We start from the raw sequence: 26,673 nt of genomic DNA on the forward strand, positions 1-26,673 counted from the left end.
GTTTCAATAATTTCATTCTCTCTAACCCTAGCAAGTTGTTCATCAAGAAATTCACCTAATGGCACAGTATTATCAAGCATAGAAGTAGTTTCATCATAAGAATCATGCAAAGGAGAAGTGGCATCATCAATAACATGCGACATATTAGAATGAATAGCAGGAGTAGGTTTAGGTGTGGCAAGTTTACTCAAAACATAAGGAGAATCAAGTGTAGAGCTAGATGGCAGTTCCTTACTTCCCCTCATAGTTGAGGGATAAATCTTGGTTTTTTCGTCTTTCAAGTTCCTCATAGTGATCAACAGATATAAATCCCAAGTGACTCAAAGAATAGAGCTATGCTCCCCGGCAACGGCGCCAGAAAATAGTCTTGATAACCCAAAAGTATAGGGGATCGCAACAGTTTTCGAGGGTAGAGTATTCAACCCAAATTTATTGATTCGACACAAGGGGAGCCAAAGAATATTCTCAAGTATCAGCAGCTGAGTTGTCAATTCAACCACACCTGAAAGACTTAATATCTGCAGCAAAGTATTTAGTAGCAAAGTAGTATGGAAGTAACGGTAAGAGTGGCAAAAGTAACAATAGCAGTTTTTGTAGTAATCGTAATAGTGGCAACGGAAAAGTAACCAATCAAAGATCAATATGTGAAAAGCTCGTAGGCAACGGATCAGTGATGGATAATTATGTCGAATGCGATTCCTCATGCAACAGTTATAACATAGGGTGACACAGAACTAGCTCCAGTTCATCAATGTAATGTAGGCATGTATTCCAAATATAGTCATACGTGCTTATGGAAAAGAACTTGCATGACATCTTTTGTCCTACCCTCCCGTGGCAGCGGGGTCCTATTGGAAACTAAGGGATTTTAAGGCCTCCTTTTAATAGAGTACCGGACCAAAGCATTAACACTTAGTGAATACATGAACTCCTCAAACTACGGTCATCACCAGGAGTGGTCCCGATTATTGTCACTTCGGGGTTACCGGATCATAACACATAGTAGGTGACTATTGACTTGCAAGATAGGATCAAGAACTCACATATATTCATGAAAACATAATAGGTTCAGATCTGAAATCATGGCACTCGGGCCCTAGTGACAAGCATTAACCATAGCAAAGTCATAGCAACATCAATATCAGAACATAATGGATACTAGGGATCAAACCCTAACAAAACTAACTCGATTACATGATAAATCTCATCCAACCCATCACTGTCCAGCAAGCCTACGATGGAATTACTCACGCACGGCGGTGAGCATCATGTAATTGGTGACGGAGGAAGGTTGATGATGATGACGGCGGCGGATTCCCCTCTCCAGAGCCCCGAACGGACTCCAGATCAGCCCTCCCAAGAGAGATTAGGGCTTGGTGGCGGCTCTGTATCGTAAAACGCGATGAATCCTTCTCTTTGATTTTTTTCTCCCCGAACGTGAATATATAGAGTTGGAGTTGAGGTCGGTGGAGCCTCAGGGGGCCCACGAGGCAGGGGGACGCGCCCCCACCCTCGTGGATAGGGTGTGGGCCCCCTGGTGTTGATTCTTTCGCCAGTATTTTTATTTATTTGAAAAATATTCTCCGTGAAGTTTCAGGTCATTCCGAGAACTTTTATTTCTGCACAAAAATAACACCATGGCAATTCTGCTGAAAACAGCGTCAGTCCGGGTTAGTTCCATTCAAATCATGCAAGTTAGAGTCCAAAACAAGGGCAAAAGTGTTTGGAAAAGTAGATACGATGGAGACGTATCAATCACACACGGTGCGTAGAAGAAACCGTGTGGCAAAGGATGTCCATCACACACACTTTTTATGTGATAGACGTTTGCGCAAGGTGGCCTAACGCAAACCGTTTTCAAGAGAAAGTCATGTGTGAAGTGGAGATTGATCGCACACGTAGTGGATCCTAGAAACGTTTCTGATCTCCACGTATATCGCAGACGTTTCGCTTTCGCAAACCGTGTGCAGTGTAATCCTTAATTAATCCATAATTTAAAAATCACATGTTTTGAATTTGAAAGTAGGCAATCACTTATTTCATATCCAACCATGTTTATTACAAATATAGGTTCAACCACGAATCCATAATTCAATGCACATGTACATATACTGAAGAACTACGGAAGCACCAAGTAAAGAATGATGAACCACAATTGTACTAAAGACTGTAAAGAGAGAGGCGAAAGACATTCTGGTTACCGGAGATGGTGAAGCAGAATGCCCATATTGTGCCCTCCTCCATGCGTAAGGCGCGCACGACTCTAGGCCAACCCCTTGTGATGGCTGCCCGTCCATCCTTCACTTTCTTCATTAGGACTTCTCGATGCTCATTGTAGTCTGGATGAAATACTTTAACCTTCATTGCGTGTCCACCAATCATGTACTTTGCGAGGTAATCTTGAGTGAACTGCTTCGGGAACCACTGGGAACGAAAAAGATTCAGACATTGTTGTCTAACAACTCATTGTGGGCAGTAAAAAGAGAAGGCTGCAGAGTTTGTAGTTACCATCCTACAGCTCACTGTTGTGTTGGATAGCGCATAAACAAATAATTTTCTTGCCACCATTCGTATCTTTTTGCTAATAATCCTTATCAGTTTCCTCACTTGATGCTTGTTCATCAATATCTCATTGCCTCATACGCAAAAAGGGTCGATGCATGGATCCTTGCCAAGGGCATATGTACCTACAAGCAACAAGTCAAAATTAGAAGCTAACTAGTGTCCAGGCCTGGATCTATATGCACTACATTATGGAACGACGGGGGGAGTACAAGCCGAGGGACGAAGCTAACCTTGGTGGAAAATGGTGGCCACTCCCGTTGTTGTCCTGCATAAGTAGTGGAAAGGCATGATAAGTACAACAATCTTAACATCAAACAAATATAGCAAAGGTAAACAACATCATCTCCAAATGATAGCTTGAATGTGTTGGTTTCAGCATGTTGTTAAAGCAGATATAAAATGGAAGGCAATGTTACCGACAGCAGGCTTAACAGCCATCAAATATTGCAATTCAAACTGGTATTGTTGAAAATGAATAGAACGTAGGTAATGCTTAAACATCACACTGGATAAATGTGTAAAACTAAAATAAAGGGCATGTGTTAACTACACCAGGAATAACTGGAACCAAATATAGCCATTCAAACTAGTATTGATGTAGTCGAGCGGCACAGTTCCGACTTGCACAATGAACCACACATTGTGAATGACTGAAATAAACAAGGCATAAATGACCAGTATAACAACCAAATATAGCCATTGAAAACTGGACAGAGTCTCACTTCAACCAACCTAACAAGCAAATACAGATAAACATGGCATATGCTTGAAAACTGGACAAATGCTCACTGCAACCAACCTAACAAGCAGATAAAGATAAACAAGGCATCTGCTTGATAACTGGAGAAATGCTAAAAAAACAACCTAACAACCAAATACAGATAAACAAGGCATCTGCTTGATAACTGGACAAATGCTAAAAAAAAGCAACCTAACAACCAAATACAAATAAACAAGGCATCTGTTTGATAACTGGACAAATACTCACTGCAACCGAACTAAGAACCAAATACAGATAAACAAGGCATCTGCTCGATAACTGGAAAAATGCTCACTCCAACCAACCTAACAACCAAATACAGATAAACAAGGCATCTACTCACTATAAACAACCAAATATAGCCATTCGTGAAACTAAAGTGGACAATTCATACTTAAACATCACTTAGACCTATTGAACAATACATTTTTGCATAACTGAAATAATTAAACATGGCACAGTTAAAGCACCGCACGGCAAATGCTACTCAAAGGGTACGGGTTGGCAAGCTAGAAAAGGTAAGATTTGCTGATAGAATGTTGCCTCACATTTCATGGACGGGATCCTTCTAGTTGGAAGTGCACAGACCCATGGTGCGCTCTCTGATGTCACAGATGGGTTGTTTCACCTTGGAAGAACCTTCGTGGGTGTCCTCCTCGTGGTCATGGTCGTGGTCGATGAGATCTGACTTGGCAATTGAGGATCCCAAGCTGCCGCCGTAGAACGTGTCCTTCAGAAGTGACAAAATGGGCTCGATGGTGTATAAAGCTCGCAAATCCTTGACCGCTTGGCGGAGGAGATCAGCGGCAGGGCCGTCGAAGAGATAAACGACGGTTGAACCAGAGGGGTTGGGGATGGACCACTTAACCTGTGACATGGCCCGCGTGAAGCCTTCGGTGTGGATGAGCTTGATGTCGTAGCCAGCTTTCCCGAGATACAGTAATACGCTAGCCCGCTGACATGAAGCCTTTGGCATGGCAACGTAGTCAACGTCTTCGCCGGCTTCCACGGCGACGTGTTGCTCCGGGATTGACAGGTCGGGGCAAACAGCGGCCACCTCGCCAACGTCCGCCAGAGAGGCCATGATAAACCTCTTCTTGGTCGAACGCTCATCGGGCTCCTCGGAATACGTGGATGAGCTTAGGTTGCGACATTCTGGAGCAGGGGATGTGGATCTGGCGGGGAGGGACACCGCGGGCCTCATCTAAAAACTCAGGGGAGTGGTGCGACGGTATGGGAATCGTTGGATAACCTGAACTTTATTATCTAAGCTAGGAGGAACGGGTAGACCGGCAGGGTTGGCGGCGGCGCCGGCGGTGGGCGCAAGCTAGGGTTCGAAGGGGGGAGGGGGCGGGTGGGGGACTGTGGAGGGGGGGTGGTGTTTGAGGATACGCCGCGGCTACTGAAAATTTTAGTAATGGTGGGTGGAGATGGTGGTGGACGAGGGAGGGCGACGGTTCAAATGCCTCGGCTACTACAATTTTACTGTAAGGTCGGTGCTGGAGGAGTGTGGGCGACGATTGAAGTACGACGGTTACTAAAATTTGGGTAAAGGAATTGATGTGGGGCAGGAGTGCCCAAGATCGCGCATGGTCCAATAACAATATGCGTGTATGATAATAAGGAAAAGTGGCGCGGATCCGCCGATTTTTGCAACGCTCAAGGCGGGTAGTTTGTTTTTTATATTTCTAGCTAGCTGGTCTATCACACACGGTTCATCCTAATTTCCAAATAAACTTACCCGCCTTTAGCTTCCACGGGTGGTGGTTTTATAGAGCACTTGCATCGCACATGTTTAAGCCAGTACCTCCACCCTTTGCTCGCGCTTGCGCGGTCGTGGTGATTTCAGCGCACTTGCATCGCACACGGTTGAGCCAGTACCTCCACCCTTTGCTCGCGCTTGCGCGATCGTGGTGATTTCAGCGCACTTGCATCGCACACGGTTGAGCGAGTACCTCCACTTAATTTGCTCGCGCTTGCGCGGTCGTGGTGATTCACATCGCACTTGTATCGCACACGGTTAAGATATTATACCCCGTCTCCGTTGAGGGTCATCAGAGTCTTTGCAGCAAAAACTAACGTTAGGGAGGGTCAAAAGACAGCCACACCAGCATGTGGCCCAAATATATATGAGTGAAAAGGGTGGTATGTGATGTTCAAAATTCCAATGCACAACTTTGACCCCACGGGCCCACGGTTGGGCGTGTCAATGAAGATCGATGAGAGGCGCCAGAAGTCAAGAACCACCTGGAAGTGGCCAAATATATGTACGAATATTGGGGATGTTTAAAACTTTAAATACACAATGCATAACTTTGGTGGCACTTGCCTCGCAAACCCGAAAGCACCCTAACAACCACCTAGCTAGGATATATATAATGACATAATGTCGTACCTAGCTAGGATGCTTGGCCCACCACCTCCCACTTCGTGTCAGCAGGGCGGATGCCCGTAATGATGGATACTTTGGTCATACATGCATGTCGCCATGACCTACCATAAGACGGACCAATGAATCTTTCGTTTGGTCAAATGACAGTTGTTGTTGTCGATAAACCGCTTGGGCCAATAGATTGAACCATCATAAACATCGCATGAGAGGGACCACAAAACCAGCACCTCTTGCATGCGGCCCAAAATGTTGTACGTTGGGAAGGGGTGATGTGTGTTTTCAATATAGAATAATGTACAATTTAGATGTGGTGCCTACCTCTCGATACAGACAACAACCATGAAGGCAAGGTAGTTAGGGACGAGATACGAACGCAGGGTTTGATGTAGGTCGAACCCAGCAATCCGAGCATCTGGGAGGGAATCCTGACAACACATGAGCTCGAGCTTTGGTCGACCGACATTTGACGGTGACCGGCCCTAACATGAACTAGGAGGAATCCATTCATGGCCAACACATACTGATATGTCTCCGTCGTATCTACTTTTCCAAACACTTTTGCCCTTGTTTTGGACTCTAACTTGCATGATTTGAATGGAACTAACCCGGACTGACGCTGTTTTCAGCAGACTTTCCATGGTGTTATTTATGTGCGGAAACAAAAGTTCTCGGAATGACCTGAAACTCCACGGAACATCTTTTTGGAAAATATTAAAAATACTGGAAGAAAAATCCACGTCAGGGGGCCCACACCCTGTCCACGAGGGTGGGGGCGCGCCTGCCCCCCTGGGCGCGCCCCTACCTCGTGGCCCCCCTGACGCTCCACTGACCTCAACTCCAACTCCATATATTCACTTTCGGGGAGAAAAAATCAAGGAGAAGGATTCATCGCGTTTTACGATACGGAGCCGCGCCAAGCCCTAAAACCTCTCGGGAGGGCTGATCTGGAGTCCGTTCGGGGCTCCGAAAAGGGGGATTCGTCGCCGTCGTCATCATCAACCATCCTCCATCACCAATTTCATGATGCTCACCCCCGTGCGTGAGTAATTCCATCATAGGCTTGCTGGACGGTGACGGGTTGGATGAGATTTATCATGTAATTGAGTTAGTTTTGTTAGGGTTTGATCCCTAGTATCCACTATGTTCTGAGATTGATGTTGCTATGACTTTGCTATGCTTAATGCTTGTCACTAGGGCCCGAGTGCCATGATTTCAGATCTGAACCTATTATGTTTTCATGAATATATGTGAGTTCTTGATCCTATCTTGCAAGTCTATAGTCACCTACTATGTGTTATGATCCGGCAACCCCGAAGTGACAATAATCGGGACCACTCCCGGTGATGACCATAGTTTGAGGAGTTCATGTATTCACTATGTGTTAATGCTTTGTTCCGGTACTCTACTAAAAGGATGCCTTAATATCCCTTAGTTTCCGCTAGGACCCCGCTGCCACGGGAGGGTAGGACAAAAGATGTCATGCAAGTTCTTTTCCATAAGCACGTATGACTATATTCGGAATACATGCCTACATTACATTGATGAATTGGAGCTAGTTATGTGTCACCCTATGTTATGACTGTTACATGATGAACCGCATCTGGCATAATTCTCCATCACCGATCCAATGCGTACGAGCTTTTCACATATTGTTCTTCGCTTATTTACTTTTCCGTTGCTACTGTTACAATCACTACAAAACCCAAAAATATTACTTTTGCTACCTTTACCGTTACTTCCATACTACTTTGCTACTAAATACTTTGCTGCAGATACTAAGTTATCCAGGTGTGGTTGAATTGACAACTCAACTGCTAATACTTGAGAATATTCTTTGGCTCCCCTTGTGTCGAATCAATAAATTTGGGTTGAATACTCTACCCTTGAAAACTGTTGCGATCCCCTATACTTGTGGGTTATCAAGACTATTTTCTGGCGCCGTTGCCGGGGAGCATAGCTCTATTCTTTGAGTCACTTGGGATTTATATCTGCTGGTCACTATGAAGAACTTGAAAGACGAGAAAACAAAAATCTATCCCTCAACTACGAGGGGAGGTAAGGAACTACCATCTAGCTCTGCACTTGATTCACCTTCTGTTTTGAGTAAGCTTGCGACACCTAAACCTGCTTCTGCTATTCATTCTGATATGTCGCATGTTATTGATGATGACACTTCTGCTATGCATGATACTTATGATGAAACTACTTCTATGCTTGATACTACCTTGCCACTTGGTGAATTTCTTGATGAACAACTTTCTAGGGTTAGAGAGAATGAAATTATTGAAACTGATAACATTGATGAAAGTGATGATGAAGACTCTACCCCTAATAAATATGAATCGCCTGTTGTTCCTGAGGGTTATGTTTTGGAAAAAGAAGCTGCTATAGCTATTTTAGCTTGCAAAGATAGATACAAGCTCAAGAGGTTATTAGCTAAATGGAAGCAGCAATCTCTTAATGCTAGAATGAAACCTGACCCTGCTATTGCTACTTCACCTATCTGTGTTACTGAAAAGGATTATGAATTCTCTGTTGATCCTAATATAATTACTTTGGTTGAATCTGATCCTTTTCATGGCTATGAATCTGAAACTGTTGTGGCACATCTTACTAAATTAAATGATATAGCCACCCTATTCACTAATGATGAGAAATCTCGCTACCTTTATATCCTTAAAATATTTCCGTTCTCATTAAAGGGTCAAGCTAAGATATGGTTTAATTCTCTTGATTCTGGTTGTGTGCGTAGTCCCCGGGATATGATTTATTACTTCTCTGCTAAATATTTCCCTGCTCATAAGAAACAAGCTGCTTTAAGGGAAATATATAATTTTGTGCAAATTGAAAAAGAGAGTCTCCCACAAGCTTGGGGGAGGCTTCTCCAATTACTTAATGCTTTGCCTGATCATCCTCTTAAGAAAAATGAAATACTTGATATCTTTTATAATGGACTAACCGATGCTTCCAGAGATTACCTGGATAGTTGTACTGGTTCTGTTTTCAGGGAAAGAACACCGGATGAAGCTGAAATTCTATTGAATAATATGTTGACAAATGAAAATAATTGGACACTTCCTGAGCCAATTCCTGGGCCTATTCCTAAACCAACTCCGAAGAAGAGAGGTGTTCTATTTCTCAGTCCTGAAGATATGCAAGAGGCAAAGAAATCTATGAAAGAAAAAGGTATTAAAGCTGAAGATGTTAAGAATTTACCTCCTATTGAAGAAATACATGGTCTAAATTTACCGCCTGTTGAAGAAACATATGATCTTAATCCTTCACCTATTGAAGAAACTCATGGTCTTGATAACCCGACACAGGTAGTAAAGGTAAATTCTCTCTATAGATATGATAAAGCTGAAATCCCTCCTACTAAAATTGCTAGCCAATGCTTGGATGAGTTTGATAACTTTATAGTTAATCAAGAAGATTTCAATGCTTATTTTGGTAGACAATTAAAACAAAATGCTTATATGATTGAACACTTGGGTGATTATATGGCTAATGTTAAGGGTGAACTTAAACTCATTAGTAAACATGCTTCTATGGTTACCACTGAAGTAGAACAAGTACTTAAAGCTCAAAATGATTTGCTCAATGAATTGAATAGTAAGAAAAATGATTATGCTGTTAGAGTGGCTACTAGAACTGGTAAAATGACTCAGGAACCTTTGTATCCCGAAGGCCACCCTAAGAGAATTGAGCAAGATTCTCAGAGAAATAATATTGATGCACCTAGTCCTTCTAAAAAGAAGAAAAAGAAAATGATAGGACTTTGCATGCTTATAGTGAACCTATTGCTGAACCACCTGAGAATCCAAATGATATATCTATTTCTGATGCTGAAACACAATCTGGTAATGAACATGAGCCTAATGAAAATGTTAATGATGATGTTCATGATGATGTTCAGCCTAGTAATGATAATGATGTAGAAATTGAACCTGCTGTTGATCTTGATAACCCACAATCAAAGAATCAACGTTATGATAAGAGAGACTTTGTTGCTAAGAAACATGGTAAAGAAAGAGAACCATGGGTTTAGAAATCCATGCCTTTTCCTCCCAAACCATCCAAGAAAAAGGATGATGAGGATTTTGAGCGCTTTGCTGAAATGATTAGACCTATCTTTTTGCGTATGCGATTAACTGATATGCTCAAAATGAATCCTTATGCTAAGTATATGAAAGATATTGTTACTAATAAAAGAAAGATACCAGAAGCTGAAATTTCCACCATGCTTGCTAATTATACTTTTAAGGGTGGAATACCAAAGAAACTTGGAGATCCAGGAGTACCTACTATACCATGCTCCATTAAAATAAACTATGTTAAAACTGCTTTATGTGATCTTGGAGCCGGTGTTAGTGTTATGCCTCTCTCTTTATATCGTAGACTTTATTTGAATAAGTTGACACCTACTGAAATATCTTTGCAAATGGCTGATAAATCAACTGCTATACCTGTCGGTATTTGTGAGGATGTGCCTGTTGTGGTTGCAAACGTTACTATTTTAACGGACTTTGTTATTCTTGATATTCCCGAGGATGATAGTATGTCTATTATTCTTGGAAGAGCCTTTTTGAATACTGCAGGGGTTGTTATTGATTGCAACAAAGGCAATGTCACTTTTCATGTTAATGGTAATGAGCATACAGTACATTTTCCGAGGAAACAACCTCAGGTCCACAGTATCAATTCTATTGGAAAAACTCCATCGATTATTTTCGGAGGTTTTGAATTTCCTCTTCCTACTGTCAAAAAGAAATATGATATTCTTATTATTGGGGATGTGCATATCCCCATTGAGGTAACATAGTGTTATTCGAAATTTCTGCGGTTCCATGTTATTCGGAATGAGTTTGTTAACAAGACCTGATCAACCTTGTTAGTGGATTCCTTTTGATGAGCATGAGATGGATGAAACTAGAAGGCACAACCTTCTGTACCCTCTTTCTACTTTCTGTTATTTAGTTGAAATAAAGTAAAAATAGTATTTTTCTGTCTGTTTTCTGATTTATCCGTGCAATATAAAAATACCCCGAAAATAGAAGTTCTCCAAATGCCCTGAAAATGGAATATGATTTTTTCTGGAATATTTGAGAATATCTGGCACTGAGAACACAGCAGGGGGAGCAAGCACCTGGCCACGAGGGTCCAGGGCGCGCCCCCCTACCTCGTGGGCCCATGGTGGCTCCCCTCCACTTATTCCTGCACCCACACACTTCTTCTTCCTCCCAAAAAAATCACCATCCAGCTCAAGCACGAGTTCTAGCTCATTTTGCTGCGATTTTCGATCTCCTTGCTCAAAGCACCTCTCACAAAACTGCTTGGGGGGATTGTTCCTTGGTATGTGACTCCTCCATTGGTCCAATTAGTTTTTGTTCTAGTGCTCTATTCATTGCAATTTTGTGTTGCCTAGGTGACCATGTTCTTGAGCTTGCATGTCAAATTTATATGGTTCCAAGTAGTTCTAATGCATGATATAGTCTCTAGGCACTTGTAGGAGTAGTTGCTATCAATTTTGTTGAGCTTGGTTCACTTTTATTTGAAGTTACTAAAAATTTCAGAATTTTTCAGAAAATTATGAAGAGATTTTTGAGGGGCTCATCGAGCCGAAGCTCGAAGGAAAAGCAAAATGAAGAAGCACAGAGGCCCAAATATAATCTGCCCCGCACCACGGAGGTTCGGCCCTGTGAATGGCCTTCCGATGATTTCTTGAGAGAAGCCAGGATTTACAATGATTTTTATGAATTGGCTGAGAATGCAGGTCTCACTGACTTCCTCCGCGACCAATGCGAACAGTATCTCTTACTCACCAATACTTTTGTGCAAAACTTCTACTATTATCCTAAGGAAACACCTCCTTCAGTAGAGTTTCATTTATATGATGTTGTTAAGAAGATGCCACTAGATGAATTTTCCAAGGTTTGCAAAATACCTTTTGAGGGTAGTTTAGAGGAGCCACATCGTAAAGATGTGGACGGGTTTATTGACACTATTGCTGTGGGGGAAACTAGGAAGGTTTCCGATGCAAGAATCACTAGCATACATTTTCCTGTTTTACGCTACTTTGCCATATTTGCTAGTTGTTGCTTAATTGGTCGCGGAAACTATGGAAACCTTAGTGTTCCTCATATTATCATTTTGTTCCATGGTTTATTCTGCGATAACACTGTTAGTATGGGCGGTATTATTGCTAAACGGTTAAGTTTGAACCGTACAAAGGGTCCCATCTTTGGAGGTATTTATGCTTCATGCCTTGTTGTACATTATAACATACCTATTAGGCACTATGAAAAAGAAGAAAAATTGCTGCCCAATGCTTATTTAGATTATAAGAGTATGATAGCGCATGACTTTATTGTTAAGAATAGGGAAGGGGCTCTTAAATACAAATTATTCTTTGATAAACATCACCCTGAGACTATTACCTTGCCTGCTCCCTCCTTGTTTAATTTATCTACAGGTCCGTATCTCGTTCCGTGGGCGGCCATTCACGCCTACCGGAACCCTACACCAGCCACGGAGCCGGAACCACAATTTGAGCCTCCACGACAGTCTAACTACTAGTGGGATCCGGAGATGATTTCCAATCAGTGGCAATCAGAGTCTTCTCCATCTCAGTACGACCCCAGCTACAACTATGGATATCCGCCAGGCCATCCGTGGCAATAAACCAACTTAGGCCAAAAGCCTAAGCTTGGGGGAGTACGTATTTCCCACCGACATTACATTTATGTTCACACACACACTCATTGCTAGATGTCGGTGCTCATACTCTTTCACTGTAATATCCATGCTAGTTTATTTTCTTTTTCCTACTTTCTTCTTGTGAGTTTGATAAACCTTAAGAAAAACCCAAAAAATTAGTGTAGCTTTTAGTTAGTTTACTTTCTTACTGTAGTAGTAATAATTAAAAAGAAAACCCAAAAATATTTCCTGTTCTTCTTTTGCTTGTTGGGAGCTTTCCCGTGTAAATAGTTTTATTTCTTTTCTTTTCTTTGGGGGTCGATGGGAGAAGACCATAATGAAATTGTTGAAGTGGCTCTTATATGCATTATTGTTGATTTAACCAAGAGTCATATTGCCTTGTCTTCTCCTATTTATTGAATGCTCGCAGATTCCAGCTTAGTCCAACGCACGTGCACTCTTATTATTATTCACATCGTTCGCTCATGCAAGTGAAAGGCAATTATGATGATATATGATGGAATGACTGAGATGAGAAAAGCTGGTATGAACTCGACCTCTCTTGTTTTTGTAAATATGATTAGTTCATCGTTCCTGATTCAGCCTATTATGAATAAACATGTTTGCAATGACAATTAGAGATCATAGTTGCTCGTGCCATGCTTGATTAGCTATGAGTTATCATGGTTTACCTTGCGTGCCAACATGCTATTAAAATGGTTGTGATGTGGTATAGTGGGGTGGTATCCTCCTTTGAATGAGTTAAGTGACTCGACTTGGCACATGTTCACACATGTAGTTGAAACAAATCAACATAGCCTTCACGATATTTATGTTCATGGTGGATTATATCCTACTCATGCTTGTACTCAATGTTTATTAATTTTAATGCATGTTCATGACTGTTGTCGCTCTCTAGTTGGTCGCTTCCCAGTCTTTTGCTAGCCTTCACTTGTACTAAGCGGGAATACTGCTTGTGCATCCAATCCCTTAAACCCCAAAGTTATTCTATATGACTCCACCATACCTTCCTATATGCGGTATCTACCTGCCGTTCCAAGTAAATTTGTATGTGCCAAACTCTAAACCTTCAAATGAAATTCTGTTTTGTATGCTCGAATAGCTCATTTATCAACTAGGGCTGTCCGTATCTTCCATGCTAGGCGGGTTATTCTCAAGAGGAGTGGACTCCGCTCCTCACTCACGAGAAAATGGCTGGTCACCAGGACGCCCAGTCCCATGCTTTATGCAAACTAAATCAAAATAATTGCGAACAAAACTCCCCTGGGACTGTTGCTAGTTGGAGGCACTCGTTGTTTCGAGCAAGCCATGGATTGATGCTTGTTGGTAGAGGGGGAGTATAAACTTTACCATTCTGTTTGGGAACCGCCTATAATGTGTGTAGCATGGAAGATATCGCCATCCCTTGGTTGTTATGTTGACAATGAAAGTATGCCGCTCAAAATATTATTTATCTCTATTTCAAAACCGAGCTCTGGCACCTCTACAAATCCATGCTTCCCTCTGCGAAGGGCCTATCTATTTACTTTTATGTTGAGTCATCACCCTCTTATTAAAGAGCACTAGCTGGAGAGCGCTGCTATCATTTGCATCCATCACTATTAATTTATATTGGGTATGACTATGATTGGATATCTTTTACCATGAATTACAATGTCTAGTCAGTCCTTGATCTTTAAAGGTGCTCTGCATTTATATTTTGCGGTCTCAGAAAGGGCTAGCGAGATACCATCTTGTTATATCATATTATGATTGTTTTGAGAAAGTGTTGTCATCCGAGATTTATTATTATTGCTCGCTAGTTGATTATGCCATTGATATGAGTAAACATGAGACCTAAGAGTTATTGTGAATGTGGTTAGTCATAATCTTTGCTGAAAACTTGAATGCTGGCTTTACATATTTACAACAACAAGAGCAAACAGAGTTTGTAAAAGTTTTTATTTATCACTTTCAGTTTGTCAACTGAATTGCTTGAGGACAAGCAAAGGTTTAAGCTTGGGGAGTTGATACGTCTCTGTCATATCTACTTTTCCAAACACATTTGCCCTTGTTTTGGACTCTAACTTGCATGATTTCAATGGAACTAACCCGGACTGACGCTGTTTTCAGCAGACTTTCCATGGTGTTATTTATGTGCAGAAACAAAAGTTCTCGGAATGACCTGAAACTCCACGGAACATCTTTTTGGAAAATATTAAAAATACTGGAAGAAAAATCCACGTCAGGGGCCCACACCCTGTCCACGAGGGTGGCGGGCGCGCCTGCCCCCCTGGGCGCGCCCCCTACCTCGTGGGCCCCCTGATGCTCCACCGACCTCAACTCCAACTCCATATATTCACTTTCGGGGAGAAAAAAATCAAGGAGAAGGATTCATCGCGTTTTACGATACGGAGCCGCCGCCAAGCCCTAAAACCTCTTGGAAGGGCTGATCTGGAGTCCGTTCGGGGCTCCGGAGAGGGGGATTCGTCGCCGTCGTCATCATCAACCATCCTCCATCACCAATTTCATGATGCTCACCGCCGTGCGTGAGTAATTCCATCGTAGGCTTGCTGGATGGTGATGGGTTGGATGAGATTTATCATGTAATCGAGTTAGTTTTGTTAGGGTTTGATCCCTAGTATCCACTATTGTAACACCCCGCATGTAACTTGCCATATTTGTAACTCCGACTCTTGCCATTTTCGGCTATGTGCTATGTTATTCCCTCCGTTGTCGGGTTTTGTCTTTTGTTTTGTATTTTGTCATGTCATGCATTTTCATATCATGTCATCATGTGCATTGCATTCGCATACGTGTTCGTCTCATGCATCCGAGCATTTCCCCGTTGTCCGTTTTGCATTCTGGCGCTCCTATCTCCTCCGGTGCACCCCTCTAGTTTTCTTTCGTGTGCGGGTGTCTAACTTTCTCGGAATGGACCGAGGCTTGTCAAGTGGCCCTAGTATACCACCCGGAGACCACCGGTCAAGTTTCGTTCCATTTGGAGGTCGTTTGGTACTCCAACGGTTAACCGGGCATCCGCCAAGTCCATTTGAGTGTCCAGCAAAACCCCTCTAAAACCAGCCCAAAACCCACCAAACTCTCTTCCATGCTCTAGGTCGTTCGATCACGATCGTGTGGGCGAAAAACGCACCTCATTTGGAGCCTCCTAGCTCCCTCTACCTATTTATATGTGAGCATCCCGAAAAACGGAATCGCAGTCTAACCCTAGCGTCCTCCACCTCGCGCCGCCGGACAACGTCCGCCCGCGCCGGACACGTCCGCCCGCGCCGGCGGACGAATCGCAAGCTGCCACGTGGCCCGCCTCCGGCCTCCCACCGCCGCGGCCCGCAGGCCCGCCGGCCCGACGCCTCGCCGCGCCCTCCGCACCCGTTGCTCCGCCACCGTCTGCTCCTCGCCGCGCCGCTGCGCCGGGCATCCTCACCGTCGTCGCCGGCCGTGTGCCCCGCCGCCGCCCGGCTGGCCCTCGCCGCCCGCCGCCTTCCCGCCGGCGCCGCAGCCCCGCCGTCCGCCGGCCTCGCCTCCCCCTCTGCATCCGGTCCCCGTCGCCTCCTCCCTCACGGCAGCAACTCCGGCGGCCGGAGCCCCGAGCTCGAGCCCGAGCTCCACGAGGACTCCCCGATCCAGAGTCCTCATATTTTGACAGCAAGTGCTCCTGTTCCTGATGCTATAACTTCTTGCATGTAGCTTCGATTCGTGCGTGTAATATGTCAAATTGTTCGCCTCGTGATGCTCTTCATTTTGTTCAATTGCACCATGTTCATTAGAGGTCATCTTGATGCCCAAATCTTTGTTGGAAGAGGGCTAGTTGCTGTTATTCTCTGGTTCTTGACAGAACTTGGAGATTTGTCATTTTTGTATCATTTAATCTGTGCATCTTTTGAGCATGAGCTCTACATGTGTTTTGAATCATGCCATGCCATCTTTCCAGTGGTGTAGTCCATGTATTTTTGTGATCTCTGTGGTGACTAGCACAAGCATGCAAAGTAGGCCCCGTAATATTTCTGATTTCAGGGACTTGGTGATTTCTCCAAGTCCTTGTTTGCTGTAATTTTGTTGCCATGTAAACTTGATGCTACAGAGAGATCCATGCATATTTTGGAGATGTTCAGTAAGGATGTTTTGTATCTATAGTTGCAATTGATCCATTCCTGCAATTTTTTGCAATTATGGTGTGCCATAGCATGACTGAATCTTGCTCTACTTTTGCTATAAAATATTTCTGGCAGATTCTTAACATGATATGCAATTTTGCCAAGCTTATTGTAGTTGATCCATACATGCTATGCTATTGTTCTTGCCATGATTAGCTTCATAAACATGCCATCTTTCTGTAGGTATACTTGGTTTGTCATGCATTGCTCTGTAGTGAGTGCATCAAGCTCACAAAGAGGCCTACATATTAATATTTCTTCCATGCTCTGTTTTCTGCTAAGTCTGAAACCTGATAACGAAACTTCTATGTTTACATGCTTGCCATCATATCTTCTGGTCCTTTTTGGTTTACGGTCAGTAAGGGACTTTTGTCATGTGCATTTAGTAGAACACTGCCATGCCTTGTGTTGCTATGTTAAGTTCCTGTAGCATGTTGATTTTGTGCTCTGAACTTTGCTACCTGATGCTGTTTTCTGCGATGTCCAGTTTTTCACTGTCTGTGAACCTGTAATCTTTTGCACTTTTGCCATGCTTGTTTGAGCTTGATATGTTGTGAACTAGCCGTAGCTCAGTATTCATCTTTTTTCAAGCATCTCCTGTAGATTACTGCCATGTGCTTTGTTGCTATGTTGGGGTGCTGTAGCATTGTTACTTGTTGCAGTTTAAGTGCTATCTTGCTGTTTATCGCAGATTAGTGTCATTCTTGTTTTGCTTGCCATTTGCAAACCGTGCATCCGTTTCCGGTGATCTTTATATCGATTTCGACGGAAATCATCTCATCTTTCCAGTGGCATGCTTGGTTTGCCAAGTTACTGCCATGTTCATCATTTTCCTTCCGGAGCACGCATATGCATCGCATATCATATCTTGCATATCTTACATGTTTTGCATCATGTTGCTTATGTATTTTTCGTTGTTGATTGTGGTTCCGTTTGCTTGTGTTCTTGTCTTGGGTAGAGCCGGGAGACGAGTTCGTGAACGAGGAACCTGTTGAGTACGCTTACGAGGATCAAGCTTTCGACAACTCTGAGAACCTTGCAGGCAAGATGACCACCCCTCGAAATCACTTCTATCTTTGCTATGCTAGTTGTTCGCTCTATTGCCATGCTCGCTACCTATCACTTGCTATATCATGTCTCCCATTTTAGCCATGTCAGCCCTAACCATCCTTTCCTAGCAAACCATTGTTTGGCTAAGTTACCGCTTTTGCTCAGCCCCTCTTATAGCGTTGCTAGTTGCAGGTGAAGTTGAAGTTGGTTCCATGTCGGAACATGGATATGTTGGGATATCACAATATCTCTTATTTAATTAATGCATCTATTTATATTTGGTAAAGGGTGGAAGGCTCGGCCTTATGCCTGGTGATTTGTTCCACTCTTGCCGCCCTAGTTACTGTTATACCGGGATTATGTTCCTTGAGTTTGCGTTCCTTACGTGGTCGGGTGATTTATGGGACCCCCTTGAAAGTTCGCCTTGAATAAAACTCCTCCAGCAAGGACCAACTTTGGTTTTACCATTTGCCGCCTAAGCCTTTTCCCCCGGGTTTTCGCGAGCCCGAGGGTCATCTTATTTTAACCCCCCTGGGCCAGTGCTCCTTCGAGTGTTGGTCCGAACCGAGCAGCCTACGGGGCAACCTCGGGGAAACTCGAGGTCTGGTTTTACTCGTAGCTTGACTTATCCGGTGTGCCCTGAGAACGAGATATGTGCAGCTCCTATCGGGATTTGTCGGCACATTCGGGCGGCTTTGCTGGTCTTGTTTTACCATTGTCGAGATGTCTTGTAAACCGGGATTCCGAGACTGATCGGGTCTTTCCTGGAGAAGGTTTATCCTTCGTTGACCGTGAGAGCTTATGATGGGCTAAGTTGGGACACCCCTACAGGGTATTATCTTTCGAAAGCCGTGCCCGCGGTTATGAGGCAGATGGGAATTTGTTAATATCCGGTTGTAGATAACTTGTCACTTGACCCAATTAAAATACATCAACTGCGTGTGTAGCCGTGATGGTCTCTTCTCGGCGGAGTCCGGGAAGTGAACACGGTCTGAGTTATGTATGACGTAAGTAGGTGTTCAGGACCTCTTCTTGGTCATTGCTAGATGACGACCGTTCTGTTGCTTCTCTTCTCGCTCTCATTTGCGCAAGTTAGCCACCATATATGCTTTTGCCGCTGCAGCTCCACCTTGTTGCACCATCCTTTCCTATAAGCTTAAGTAGTCTTGATCTCGCGGGTGTGAGATTGCTGAGTCCCCGTGACTCACAGATTCTACCAAACAGTTGCAGGTGTCGACGATGCCAGTGCAGATGATGGCGTCGATCTCAAGTGGGAGTTCGACGAGGAACGTGGTCGTTACTATGTGTCTTTTCCTGATGATCAGTAGTGGAGCCCAGTTGGGACGATCGGGGATCTAGCATTTAGGGTTGTCTTATTTTCATCTGGATTTTGACCGTAGTCGGTCTTTATGATTGTATTTTAGATGATGTATGATGATATTTATGTATTGCGTGAAGTGGCGATTGTAAGCCAACTCTTTATCCCATTCTTGTTCATTACATGGGATTGTGTGAAGATGACCCTTCTTGCGACAAAACCACTATGCGGTTATGCCTCTAAGTCGTGCCTCGACACGTGGGAGATATAGCCGCATCGTGGGCGTTACAAGTTGGTAATCAGAGCCATCCCCGACTTAGGAGCCCCCTGCTTGATCGAATCGCTGGCATTGTTGAGTCTAGAACAAAAATGTTTTGAGTCTTAGGATTATATATATCAGAGAGTAGGATTCTTTTTACTCCTCAGTCCCTTCGTCGCTCTGGTGAGGTCTCCTGACGTAGAAGTTTTGACTATTCTCTCCTCAAATTTCACTAAAAAAAATTTAGGATCACGCGGGTATCTTGGAATCGTTCCGATGGTTTTGTGACGAGAACATTGTTCTTGGTGCCTCCTGACATTTAGGGGTTGTGGCAGTGTCCCGGGGAGTTGAGCTCCGAGGTGTTGTCGTCACAATTTTATCGTTGCAGTTCTGGAATACCTGAGTTTCGCCGACATCGAAATCTCTTTTATGCAGTTGTTGGTGAGATCACCTCGACGCCACCCAGTACTGGGGCGGGAGTTCGGGAGTATTGCCATAACTTGTATAACCGATGTTTTTCGAAGGTTGAGGTAAACGATTTCCGAAGGTTTCTTGGTTATGTGTTGACGGATGGATACAGCTGGATCTAGGGATTGTTAGTTTGGGTGATATATTTTGTGTCCCCTGTATCCCCTACACCAGATTGCATAACCAGAAAGTTTCGGGAGTTTATAAGTGGGAATTCAAGTAGCCTTAGGATATCTTTCCGACAGACGCATGATATGAGATTGGGGTTCGACGTCTAGTGGTCCGCCTTTCCACGGTTGATTTTACTGTGGTCTCGTAGTGTCTTAAAGAGTCCATGGCTTTGCCGACTCGGGGACGCTTCGTATGTCATGTGCACAGCCTTGTACATGATGGTGATGTACGATTGAGCCCGTGTGGGCCCCACCACGAAAACTTCGGACGAAATATCTATCATATGTTTGTTCCGGCTTATTCTGCAAGCCAATACTTTGTTTTATTCTATATTGTGGTATTCGAGTTGCTTCGAATTCATATGTTCATTCCATATCTTTTTCAAGTGGCTTCTCAACTTATGGAAGTGTGATGATTTACTACGGAATTCATTCGTTCATCTTCGTTCGAATGTTTATTGTGAAGACTATATGTTGAAATTTCTATCCGTTGATTCTACTTATCTATTTGTCTATCAAGATGCTAACGGATGTCACCCTCTTCAGGATGGCTCCGCCAACGCGTCAGAATCCGGATCGCAATGAAGGGAGTCAAGCGAACCCTCCGCCACCACCTCCACCTCCGGAGGCATGGCAAGCAATCATGGCAGCCACCAACGCCAATGCTCAGATGATTCTGCAACTCTTGCAAGAACGTACTCAAGGGCAAGGCAATCAAGGCAATCAAGGTCAAGGCAACAATCAGTTTCACTTTGCCACTCTCAACCAGTTTCTCGCAAATCAGCCCAAGTCTTTCAGCTACTGTGCCGAGGCCACGTATGCCGATGATTGGCTCGTGGACATCAACAAGCATTTTGAATGTAGCAATGTCAGGCCTGAGGACTTTGTCAAGTTCGCTTCTTTCCAGCTCAAGGACCAAGCTGCTGATTGGTATCAACAATACAAAGATTCTAGAGGAGGTCGTGTGATCACTTGGACTGACTTCTGTCGGGGATTCAAAGCGCACCACATTCCACAAAGTGTTGTTGAGAGCAAGCGTGAGGAGTTCTGCAATCTCAAGCAAGGCAACATGTCTGTGTATCAATACAACATTCAGTTTCAGAAACTTGCTCGCTTCGCTAAACAAGACGTTCCTGATGAAAAGAGCATGATCTATCACTTCAGAGGTGGCCTTAAAGAGGATCTGCAGTTAGCTCTCGTTCTTGTTGAGCCTACTCAGTTTGATCAATTCTACAATATGGCACTAAAGCAAGAGGCTGCTCAGCTCAAGTGTGAGGCTTCTAAGAAAAGAGTCAGAGACGCAGTTCAGTCTTCTTCTTCCTCACTTGTGATAGCTAAGCAACAGAAGTTCTGGTTGCCTCCTCCTCCTCCGTTTCGTCAGCCTTATCAGCAGAAGAACAAAGGTGGCCCTGGTTCTTCCAACTCTTCCAACTCTGGCTATCAGAACAAGTCTCAGAATCAAGTTCCTAAGTCCAATGCTCCTTATCACCGTCCACTCTCAGAGGTGACTTGCAACAAATGTCAGCAGAAAGGTCACTATGCTAACAAGTGCTTCAACCAGAGGCGTCTTCCTCCTCCTCCTCCTCCTGTCAGATCTTCCAGCAATGCAGTGGTCAAGCATAATCCAAAGTCTGCAAAGGTGAACATGATGAATGCAGCTCAAGCGGAGGAATCTACTGATGTGATAATGGGTAATCTCTCAGTTAATGATATTCCTGCAAAAGTTCTTTTTGATACTGGTGCATCTCTTTGTTTCATGTGAAGACCGTTTTTTGCCAAGCATGAATTCACTTGTTCTCATCTGAGTAAACCCATGGATGTCGTTTCTCCGGGTAAACGTTTGAGTTCTAGTATGATGGTTCCGGATGTTTCCATCAAGATGGGCGACTATAAATTCCAGTCTTCTCCAATTGTTCTTGGTGACTCGGATATTGATCTTATTCTCGGGATGGACTGGCTTTCTAAGCACAAGGCTCAACTTGATTGTGCAGCCAGGGAAATTCAATTGACACACTCGTCTGAGGATGTGATTGTTTTTGCCGCTCGTGATGAAACCATTCGGTTTTTCTCTCTCAATGAGAAGGGCGAATTGAATGCCATCTCTCAAATTCCAGTCGTTTGCGAGTATCAAGATGTTTTTCCAGAAGAGCTTCCGGGTATGCCTCCGCACCGGCCAGTTGAGTTCGTTATCGAACTAGAGCCTGGCACTGAACCCGTTTGCAAGCGTCCATACAAGCTTGGACCCAACGAGCTGAAGGAATTGAAGAAACAGCTCGCTGAACAAGAGCGTCTGGGTTTGATCAGACCGAGTTCTTCTCCATGGGGTTGTGGTGTTCTTTTTGTCAAGAAGAAGGATGGCACGGACCGACTTTCTGTCGACTACCATCCATTGAACAGGAAGACAATCAAGAACAAGTATCCACTTCCCAACATCAATGAGCTATTTGAGCAACTCAAGGGTGCTAAAGTATTCTCGAAGCTTGACCTTCGTATGGGTTATCATCAGATTCGCATTCGTGAAGAAGATATTCCCAAGACAGCATTCAGAACGAGCTTTGGTTCTTATGAATATACTGTCGTGTCTTTCGGCCTTGTCAATGCTCCTCTAGTGTTCTCTCGGATGATGAATTTCATCTTCAACCCCTATACCAATGAATTCGTTCTGGTGTATCTCGATGATATCTTGGTTTTCTCCAAGAATAAGCAGGATCATGCCAAACATTTGCGATTGGTGCTCGACAAGCTCAGAGAGTATCAATTCTATGCGAAGTTCTCCAAATGTGAGTTTTGGCTCGATGAAGTTCTTTTCCTTGGTCACATCATCTCTGCCAAGGGCATCGCTGTTAACCCCGAGAAGGTGTCCGCAGTTGTGGATTGGGAACCTCCTCAAAATGTCAAGCAGCTCCGCAGTTTTCTGGGTCTTGCAAGCTATTGCCGAAGATTCGTTGAGAATTTCTCCAAGATTGCAAAGCCTCTTTCCAACCTCCTTCAGAAGCATGTGAAGTATGTCTGGTCTCCTGAGTGTGACGTTGCTTTCAACACGCTCAAAGAGAAACTAGTCACAGCTCCTGTCTTGACTCCTCCTGATGAATCCAAGCCATATGAAGTTTTCTGTGATGCTTCTCTCCAAGGTCTCGGTGCTGTGTTAATGCAAGAGAAGAAAGTTGTGGCCTATACCTCTCGTCAGTTGAAGCCCAACGAGAAGAACTACCCTACTCACGATCTTGAGTTGGCGGCAGTTGTCCATGCATTAATAACGTGGAGACATCTCTTGTTGGGAAGACAAGTGGACATTTTCACTGATCACAAGAGTCTCAAGTATATTTTCACTCAGCCCAACCTCAACCTCAGGCAGACTCGATGGGTCGAAATGATTCAAGAGTACAATCCGAGTATCGAATATACTCCAGGCAAGGCCAATGTCATTGCAGATGCTTTAAGCAGGAAGGCTTATTGCAACAGCTTAATTCTCAAGCCATTCCAACCGGATCTTTGTGAAGCTTTCCGCAAGCTGAATCTCCAAGTTGTTCCTCAAGGCTTTCTTGCCAACCTCATAGTATCTCCTACTTTGGAAGATCAAATTCGTGAGGCACAACTCCTTGATGCCATGGTAAAGAAGGTGAAACGTGGTATCGACAAGGGTCTTTCCAAATACAAGTGCTATCGCATTGATGAGAGAGACACTTTGCTCTTCGAGGACCGGATTGTGGTTCCTAAAGGTGATCTAAGGAAAGTCATAATGAACGAGGCGCACAATTCTCTCCTTTCCATTCATCCTAGAAGTACGAAGATGTATCATGACCTTAAGCAGTCGTATTGGTGGACTCGAATGAAGCGAGAAATTGCTCAATTCGTGAATGAATGTGATGTCTGCCGAAGAGTGAAAGCAGAACACCAACGACCAGCTGGTCTCCTCCAACCTCTTGCTATCCCAGAATGGAAGTTTGACCATATCGAAATGGACTTCGTGACTGGATTTCCCAAGTCCAAGCGCGGAAATGATGCTATCTTCGTTGTCATTGACAAGCTTTCTAAAGTGGCTCATTTCCTTCCAATCAAAGAATCCATCACAGCAGCTCAGCTGGCAGAGCTTTACACCTCCAGAATTGTCTCCTTGCACGGCATTCCACAATTGATTTCTTCTGATCGTGGAAGCATCTTCACCTCTAAGTTCTGGGACTCCTTCCAGAAGGCCATGGGCACAAACATTCGCTTCAGCACAGCTTTCCATCCTCAAACTAGTGACCAAGTCGAGCGAGTCAATCAAATTCTTGAAGATATGCTCAGGGCTTGTGTCATTTCCTTTGGCATGAAATGGGAAGATTGTCTTCCTTATGCTGAATTCTCCTACAACAACAGCTTCCAAGCAAGTTCGGGCAAGGCCCCATTCGAGATTCTCTATGGCAGAAAGTGCCGTACTCCTCTCAATTGGTCAGAGACTGGTGAACGCCAACTTCTTGGCAATGACTTAATCACTGAAGCTGAAGAAATGTGTAAAGTCATCCGTGATAATCTCAAAGCCGCGCAATCGCGCCAGAAGAGTTACTATGATAGTAAGCATCGTGATTTGGCTTTCGAGATCGGAGACCATGTCTACCTCCGCGTCTCTCCGATGAAAGGCACTCGTCGCTTCGGTATCAAAGGGAAGCTTGCCCCTAGATACGTGGGTCCTTTCAAGATCATTGGCAAAAGAGGCGACCTCGCCTATCAACTTGAGCTTCCTTCCAACTTCGCGAACGTGCACGACGTGTTCCACATGTCACAGCTCCGCAAGTGCTTCAAGACGCCTGAGCGCACTATCAACTTCGAAGAGATTGACCTCCAGGAAGATTTGTCTTATCATGAGCACCCCGTTGCTATTCTTAAAGAAACTGAGCGCAAGACTCGCAACAAGTCAATCAAATTCCTGAAAGTGAAGTGGTCGCACCATTCCGTCCGGTGCACCCCTCCTCCGGTGCACCCCTCTAGTTTTCTTTCGTGTGCGGGTGTCTAACTTTCTCGGAATGGACCGAGGCTTGTCAAGTGGCCCTAGTATACCACCCGGAGACCACCGGTCAAGTTTCGTTTCATTTGGAGGTCGTTTGGTACTCCAACGGTTAACCGGGCATCCGCCAAGTCCATTTGAGTGTCCAGAAAAAACCCCCTCTAAAACCAGCCCAAAACCCACCAAACTCTCTTCCATGCTCTAGGTCATTCGATCACGATCGTGTGGGCGAAAACCGCACCTCATTTGGAGCCTCCTAGCTCCGTCTACCTATTTATATGTGAGCATCCCGAAAAACGGAATCGCAGTCTAACCCTAGCGTCCTCCACCTCGCGCCGCCGGACAACGTCCGCCCGCGCCGGACACGTCCGCCCGTGCCGGTGGACGAATCGCAAGCTGCCACGTGGCCCGCCTCCGGCCTCCCACCGCCGCGGCCCGCAGGCCCGCCGGCCCGACGCCTCGCCGCGCCCGTTGCTCCGCCACCGTCCGCCGTCTGCTCCTCGCCGCGCCGCCGCGCCGGGCATCCTCGCCGTCGCCGCCGCCCGGCTGGCCCTCGCCGACCGCCGCCTTCCCGCCGGCGCCGCAGCCCCGCCGTCCGCCGGCCTCGCCTCCCCCTCTGCATCCGGTCCCCGCCGCCTCCTCCCTCACGGCAGCAACTCCGGCGGCCAGAGCCCCGAGCTCGAGCCCGAGCTCCACGAGGACTCCCCGATCCAGATCTCTCTCTGTGAGCGATGACCTCCCGAGCCCTTCTTTTTTTCTCCAAGTCCTCATATTTGGACAGCAAGTGCTCCTGTTCCCGATGCTATAACTTCTTGCATGTAGCTCCGATTCGCGCGTGTAATATGTCAAATTGTTCGCCTCGTGATGCTCTTCATTTTGTTCAATTGCACAATATTAATTAGAGGTCGTCTTAATGCTCAAACCTCTGTTGGAAGAGGGCTAGTTGCTGTTATTCTCTGGTTCTTGACAGAACTTGGAGATTTGTCATTTTTGTATCATTTAATCTGTGCATCTTTTGAGCATGAACTCTACATGTGTTTTGAAATATGCCATGCCATCTTTCCAGTGGTGTAGTCCATGTACTTTTGTGATCTCTGTGGTGACTAGCACAAGCATGCAAAGTAGGCCCCGTAATATTTCTGATTTCAGGGACTTGGTGATTTCTCCAAGTCCTTGTTTGCTGTAATTTTGTTGCCATGTAAACTTGATGCTACAGAGAGATCCATGCATATTTTGGATATGTTCACTAAGGATGTTTTGTAGCTATAGTTGTAATTGATCTATTCCTACAATTGTTTGCAATTATAGAGTGCCATAGCATGACTCAATCTTGCTCTACTTTTGCTATAAAATATTTATGGCAGACTCTTAACATGATATGCAATTTTGCCAAGCTTATTGTAGTTGATCCATACATGCTATGCTATTGTTCTTGCCATCATTAGCTTCATAAACATGCCATCTTGCTGTAGGTATGCTTGGTTTGTCCTGAATTGCTCTGTAGTGAGTGCATCAAGCTCACAAAGAGGCCTACATATTAATATTTCTGTCATGCTCTGTTTTCTGCTAAGTCTGGAACCTGATAACGAAACTTGCTATGTTTACATGCTTGCCATCATATCTTCTTTTCCTTTTTGGCTTACGGTCAGTAAGGGACTTTTGTCATGTGCATTTAATAGAACACTGCCATGCCTTGTTTCGCTATTTTAAGTTCTTGTAGCATGTTGGTTTTGTGCTCTGAACTTTGCTACCTGATGATGATTTCTGCCATGTCCAGATTTTCACTGTCTGTGAACCTGTAATCTTTTGCACTTTTTCCATGCTTGTTTGAGCTTG

This window comes from Aegilops tauschii, chromosome 6 (assembly GCF_002575655.3).
Source record: "Aegilops tauschii subsp. strangulata cultivar AL8/78 chromosome 6, Aet v6.0, whole genome shotgun sequence".
NCBI lineage: Eukaryota > Viridiplantae > Streptophyta > Magnoliopsida > Poales > Poaceae > Aegilops > Aegilops tauschii.